This window comes from Trachemys scripta, chromosome 6 (assembly GCF_013100865.1).
Source record: "Trachemys scripta elegans isolate TJP31775 chromosome 6, CAS_Tse_1.0, whole genome shotgun sequence".
Lineage (NCBI taxonomy): Eukaryota > Metazoa > Chordata > Testudines > Emydidae > Trachemys > Trachemys scripta.
Window position 1 is genome coordinate 104452865 of NC_048303.1, and position 7697 is coordinate 104460561.

The window sequence follows — 7697 nt, forward strand, 5'->3', positions numbered from 1 at the left end:
GGGCCAGACAGTGACACCTTCATACCCATTCTAGCAGATCCTCTGCTGGTGTAAATTGTCATCTCCACTGAATTCATGGAATATCCTTTGACTTGACTTGAATGGAGATATGACAACTTACAGATACTGAGGATCTGCCTCTCTGACTTCAACATGATTAAGAGTTTAAGAATCTGAACCTAAATAATTTAAGCCCTACAGTGCCCCTCTCAGTAGTAAATATGATCCTCAGTTTACAGGAAGGGAAACTGAAACAGAGGGTAAGTGCAAAACTTTCAAGTGTGCTGATTTTTGGTGTTCACATTTTTGCAGTGAAGGGGGGCTGTGGATGCTCGGCATGTCTAAAACTCAAGACACTACATGACTAAAGTCCAGAGCTTAAAAACTGAGGCACTTAGAATGAGTGGACATGTGTTTAAAAAAAACGACCCTTGAAGTCTTTGCCTCACATAATGCAAACTGTGTCTAGAGGCCAAATCATGACTTTGCGGTACATAACTAGGCAGGGGATTTAGAGGGGACCTTAAGACTCCTCCTTTGCTCCTTAATACAAATGTCACACATTGTGAACCACAGCGTAGGGAAAGAGGAACCTCCACAGAGCTAATGCAGGTCAGTAGACTGTGGGTGGAGTTTTGACTTTGCTTCCCCCTCTCCATATTCTGACCAGCACAGTTGAACCAGTGCCATTGGGGTGGGAGGAGAGGATGTAAGCTACACTAGGTAAAATGCTGGTGCAGTTTAATTCCACTTGGAGCAAGGGGAAACAAGGCACCAGACTGTGACTCCAAGTAACAATGTGCTCCCTGGTCTCCTCCAGGCAACACAATTGCATGCTGTTCCTTACTCAGGGATTAATTTTTTTAAGCACTTAAATAATACAAATGAATGAGCCACTGTAAATGTGGTAGATTTTCATAAGAAATGCCAACATTATGTATAGAAATGCTTGAGATCACTGTAGCCAAAGAAAACTGGCTCAAAATTAAAGATGATTGTACCCTTTAAAACTCACTGGTTGAGTGTATTAAATTAGGTTCTGTAATACTTGCCTCCTACCTAAAGCTGTTCTGAGTTTTAAATCAGTAATGATCTTAAAGTACTCTCAACTCAACAGAGGAGCTGCAACAAGGCAAAGTATTGTAGTTCCTGAAAATACTAATGGGTTTTATTTAAAAAAAAAAATAAAGCTAACCTTCCACATGAATTGGTAAATGATCTCCCACTTCAAACCACTGCAATCATAAAATGGCTGATCTCTTACTGAGCTTTACAGGGGAGCCAGGGAGCATAAGGCTGCAGGGAGGCACCTCTCCCTGTTAGCAATCAGTGAATGGGAACATGCCAGCTGGAGTCACATGGCTTAGGTGCCTAAATAGTTTGTGCTGAGAATGGGTTGGAACTTGCCTTGCTCCACACAAAATGGCTGGAGGAGGAGGAGGTGGTGGTGATGATGATGATGATAGCCACCTTAACTTTTAGCCCAGGGAGGTTAGAGCACTTACCTGTGATGTGGGAGACCTAAGTTCAATTCCCCCCTTTCTGCCTGATGGATAGAAAGGGTGAGACCCCTGTTCAAATCCCCTCAGGAGAGTTCTCCAACCACTGAGCTGTGGCATATTCTCATGGGGGGAGGGAGGCAGGCTCTGTCACTCTGTCCTCTTAAAGTTGTTCCTCTGTGGATAAATAATGAAAGAGTGACTGGAGGAGGGGAACTGGACCCTGGATCTCCCACCACCAAGCTACTAGAAGGAACTTTTACCCTGACAACTTAGGTGCTGAGTGAGTTTAGGTACCTACAGGATTTTGGTGGGAGTTTTGTGGATTGCCATGGAGGCTAAAATCAGGATGTTGATACCTAAACCTGAGACTTAAGAGTTTAGGCCCCAATCAACGAAGGTACTATGTTCCTCCAGCTGGCCTTAGTGACTAACCTAGGTCAAAACAAAAGAATCAGGGAAAGAAGGAACCAAATATTGACAATGCTTATGGCATTGGAAACTCTACTTATTTGAATGCATGTATTGGTGAAAGTTCTGAAAAGATAACTTTCTTGTGTTGTAGTTCAAGAACAATGATCTATTTTATCAGCATTTCTAAAGTACCTATCACCATCATATGCAGGCACTGAGCATGGTTTAGAAGAAATGTTGGGATGGCTGTAACAAATATGGCAACTTCTGGAAATATCCTGGGCAATCTTATTGAATTAAATTTGTCTATATGGAGTTCATTGTATTAAAAATTCAAATATGAATGTATTTTTGTGGGATTCTATGTAACTTCTCTAGTGGGGAGATGTGACAAATGTAAACATGGGAAGTGCTATGAGCTCCAAAGGACTATTTTAAACAATGGACCAGATAAGAATGAACTTTTAGTTGAGTAAGTTTCCTAGGCAACACTTGGGAGGAGGGGAATGCAAATTTCCACCTCCAGACCCAAACTTTTAAAGTTATGCCTTGAGAAGAAACCATTATCTGCTGACTACCTGTTCCCAGGCCCAAAAAATGTATAAAAGAGTAACTTGCAGATTCACGGGGGTGGTTGTTCTGAGAAAAAGGTGTCATGAATTTGTTACAACAGGGAAAATAGCCTGTGTGAGGTTTGAAGGACTGTTCACCTGCCAGAACCCTTGATGAGGTTGGGATGTTCTCTGGTAAGCTAATTAGCATTACTGTAGGTTCTTTTATTGTTTTTAATGTTTTCTATATAATGCTTTTTCCTTGAGAATAAATATGCTTGCTTTGAAAGAGCTGTGTGGTAATTATTCTGTTTGTAGCCTCTGAGAAGAAAGCAAAGCAGGCCTGCTGTGGCAGTCTGACATGCTGGGAAATTCACAGTGTAGGTAAGGAACATTGTAACCTGAAAATAACCTGCTCAAGCAGGAGAGAGATGCCAGTTTCTGTCCAAGAGAGGTGACAGCTGGGGAGCCAGAAACCTAAGAGTGAGTGCCCTTTCTGGAGCACAGAGAATGAATACAGTTACAGTTGCCATGACTTGTGACACTTATCCTGATAGCATCTAGAAATGTTGGGATCTCTCATTATAAAACCGTCAGTTCTCCATCCTGCCTTTTGGCTTGATCATTTGGCTTCTGCAATACCTTTTGAGAGCACTGCCAGGTTCAATTCTGTTTGAGCATGCTATGGTGACAAGCTGAGATTAACAACATGAGCTGAAGACAAGGGAGAAGTGGTGTGTTTCTTCCTGATTCCACTTGGCAGGGAGCCTTTATTGAAACCATTCTTCCTTTATTTCCCTCCAACTTAGATCTCAGCTCTTTTATTCTATGTGAGCTAGATAATGGCCTTGGTGTGTCCTGGAAAAAGAGACAGTCCTTGAGATAGCATAGCTTTCTCTCATTAAAGGCTTCATAAATTGGCACCAGAGCCTTGCCTTGTGAATGGGAAGCCAACCCAGGTTATGGAGCACTGGCATAACATAGTCCTTGGTTCATTACATTAAAGAGATGGGCTGTTGAGTCATTCACCACTTGAGTTTTCTTTGTGAATTTCTTCTGCTGGCCCAGGGAGAGTGAATTACAATAGTCTAGTTTGGAGGGTATGAAGGCATGACTAGTAGGTCCAATTCATCATCCAAAAAAGAGTAAAATGAGTTTAAAATGGAGGCTAATATTGTAATTATGAAGCTCCATATTAAAGGAATTTTGATTTACTTTCCATTTAGCTTTCTTAGAAAAACTACAATTTTCAGGTATCTTTGATATCTGGAGGCTGAACATACATTTCATACCCCTGTGTTAGTGGAGAATATAAAGAAAATGTATTGATAGGCTAGATAAGATAAATTTTAGAAATTAATGCACTCTGCCAGTTGTATATTCTTATTAATAAATAATTTTTAGCTGAGGTAACATTTCAAGAGTCTAAATGACTTTTGAAAATAGGATTTATGCTCCTATGTCTTTAAAACACTTCCAAAAATATTACCCCTCTGAAACTTTTACCCCAAATGTGCAAGTAAACATATGATTATTTGTAGATTACCTCTATTTAGATCATTAATTCTTTATAAAATCAGGGGGTAAGTCAACTCAAAGTCTTTATTATAACACTAGGGAAAATTACCTTTTGCAATGACATGTAGCATGACCTTCAACTACTAATAATCTAGGAGGAGTTCAAGGCTAACTGTTCAAACATATAGAATGCCTAAAATATACATTGTTCTTCAAAAAAGTAAGGCACTCGGGAAATATAATCTATATCAGTCACCAGGACAAATGCCCTTATGTTGGAGATGGCTGCAAAGCACACTTTTAACTTATTGATAACACTGGCACAGCAAAGATAAGGTCATTTTCACATGAAATAGCACCGGCAAATTTTACCAGTTCAAAATTGCATATAGTACATTGCTCAGAATTGAGGAGTACAGGAAAAAGAGTTAATTTGAGAGCAGAATAAATGAGAAAATTTGAACAAAATCTAATCTCTCATCTTCTGAGAATTTGAATAAAAACAAAAATTAATATGGTCTTCAACTCCCACTTCAAAAATAATTAAAAAACTGTTGCCATTCGTTCCTGAATACATCTTAATTTGTATATTAAAATGGTTAAAAGTTAAACTTTGGTTCCTATAACTTGTCTGTGATTTCAGAAATGTTTTCTTTGAGGTCCTTCTGAGTGTACCATATCAATATGTATCTCCCTCTCTGCATAGAAATATGCATTATTGCTATGTTATGGACATGAACAGTGAAATCAGGCAGAGAAACCACTCACGGAAATGAAGGCACAAACAGACTAGGAGAAATGAAAAGGTGGTGATGATAATAAAAAAGATGGAATAATCTTAAACTTAAAAAAAATATATATATATATGCTGGTTTTAAAAATGGGTCTTCTCTAATATCAGCTTTGTAAGTTCTGTGGCAATTAACTAGAAATGTATCATACCAGCAAATGACTTATCTGAATGTGGTGATATGAGTATCCTTGACTTTATAGATAATACAGTCACATTCCTCTGGGCAGGTGTGAGTTTCTTATAGAAACAATGACTTCCAATTACCACAGTTTGATGCAACATGGCATGTGCTAGCTGGAAAGAGAACACATATCACCACTGCATGTCTGAAGTGTGTTGCCTCTGGATCACTGCTAAAGTTTAAGATCTTGTAGAGCTTATAATTGAAATTTACTAGTTGGAAGCAAGTCCCTACCTGTGTGAAAATTGTATTTTTAAAAATAATGTGATTTATCCACCTACCATCACTTTTTTCCTCCGCATTACTCCCCTCCCCCACCCACATACATATTTCAAAGTAAATCTTAGTGCTCCTGAGGGACAGACTGAGAGCACTAGAATTGGGGCCATGTGCAGTGCAGGTTTTTTCAGTTTTCAAGTTTTCTCATACATTTCTGCAAATGCATTTCAATCCCAAATTGTGCTAACCCTGCTAGTCCAGGACCGTTCTCCTGTGGAACATCAATAATTGTGTCAATATGGCGTGTGGTTTTTATAATGCATTGTTCCAGGTTAACTTATAACACTAGTTAAACATGCATTTGAAAAGTACCTTTTATTATAGGTGGAAATATTTCCCTTGATATTTTAGCCATCATGTGGTCTTTTTACAGATACACAAGCATAGAATTTCATCCCTTTTAGATAAAAATAATTGATCAGGTTTATCTTTTCGATCAAGTTATTGAGAATTTTCTTTACTTTGTTAAAAACTTCACCTCTAGGCCCAGTATACCAAGGTTAAATTAAAAGGGAAACTGCAAGAAATTCTTCGTATTTTTTGTTCAATTTCATCTGTTCATTAAAATTCAATCTTCTATTCATTAAAATTACATCTTTAACACATGTCCTTGTTACTCATTTCTGCTAATATTATCTACATCATCCACCCAATTTTCTATACTTAACAAATCTAAAGGAAATCAATATCTATCAAATGTAATCCTGCTCTTCTCTCACTTCATTCCTCATTCTCAATCATGTCTTTTGGTTTATCCTGTAAGGGCAAGATTATTATGCCTTTCCAGTACATTATTAACATTAGTTATACCTACAAAATGTTTTCCTAGATGTAAATTCTAAAAAAATATTAGTTATAAACTCCAGTTAGTTGACTTGTTAATGTAAACACAGATCTTCATCCTAGAGCAGCATTCCCCTTGAACATGCTAATGGGTGTTATCCCATAGCAGCGACACAGTTGTCCTTCATCTCTAGAATCACTCAGCCCCCCTCTTGCCAGTCTCCTAAGAGATTGTTTTCCTATGCCTGTGATCACACTTTCCCTACCCATAGGCTTCCCTACTAGGATCAATTCCTTCCCTATACTATATGGTTATACCGTTTCCCTGACTCCACCTAGCAATAAGGAGACATTCCCATGGTCCTGCACCACAGCAGAGCAGGATCTTGACCAGCTTATGCCCCATGATGTGCTCAGCAGCACGTCTGGCCTGTCCAAAACGCATCAGCAGAATGGCTGTACTGTCAAAGTGGCTTGCTTTCTGTCATCACACTGTCCAAGAGGACACATCTGTTAGGACTTAAGGAAACTTTGTCCTTATCATTAATATTCATCTGTCTAGCTAAATTAAAAAATCCTCTAGGAAATTCTCATTTCCCACTGACACATTTGGGGACTATAATTTGAAAATTAAATATCCAGAAAGACACTGTTTTTTGACCTTCTCTTCCGGCTACAAACCTTCCTTAATTTAAAATTTGTTCAATTCTCATAAAATGAAAAATAGGCAGAGACCCTGTCCAGGGGTTAAAAGTCACACAGAAACCACTGGTAGCTGATGAGATCCCAAAAGACCTTTGTGGGGTAGGGTGTGGGCAGAAAACTGTTTAAATATGTTTGAAAGGAGAAGGGAAATGTACAATAATTTATGATATAGTAAAATATTTGTATTGACATTGGATTGAATAATCTATTTTTATTTTTGCTGGACCCAGTTTAATCAATCTCTCTCTCTCTCTCTCTCTCTCTCTCTCATATATCAGTGACTATAAAGTGTAAAAGCCGTATATAAAGGCAAACTATTTTATTATTTATTACAGCATTTTTATTGTACAAATAATATATATAGCAATGATGATGTGACTTAATCCTTGATTCAGAAAAGCACTTAAGGATGTGATTATTTACCTGGAAGAGGGAATATCATGAACACAGAAGTGGTTTTCACAGGGTGAGGCTCATCCATTGTACCACAGGTATACTTACCCCTGCAATTTTCTGAAATGTGGGGGAAACCACTGCATAATTTGTGGTTGGGTCATGGGATTGCATTTCAATGTCCCCTAGCTTTGTACGGAGAGGGAATGGGATACAGCACTGTACTTGGAGTCAGGCTTTTCCCAGGTGCTGCTGGGTGACCTTGAGGAAGTCACCTCATAGCTCTGTGCCTCAGTTTACCTCTCTGTAAGATGGGGATAGATCCTTTGTAAAATGCTTTGAGGTCTACCGATGAAAAGAGCTATATAAGAACTAAATAAGATATCATTAAAATTAAGCATGTGCTTGAATACTTTGCTGAATCACGGCCTTATTGGTTAGGACTTCAGTATATATAGGGAACGTGCTTTTGTAAGCATAGAGCCAAATCGAACCAGCAAACAGTTACATATGTGTTTACTATAACTCACTTGACTTTAGTAGGACTTTCAATGGGATTACTAAAGTGTATAAAAAGTTAC

The 7697-nt window shown here is 38.4% G+C and overlaps 1 non-coding gene across 1 annotated transcript; it reads left to right on the forward strand.

Moving 5' to 3' along the window:
• The first annotated feature begins 7138 nt into the window (after positions 1-7138).
• On the forward strand, positions 7139-7301 carry LOC117879713. The gene has a single exon (XR_004646368.1). It is a non-coding gene; the product is annotated as a U1 spliceosomal RNA (small nuclear RNA).
• The last annotated feature ends 396 nt before the right edge of the window (positions 7302-7697 follow it).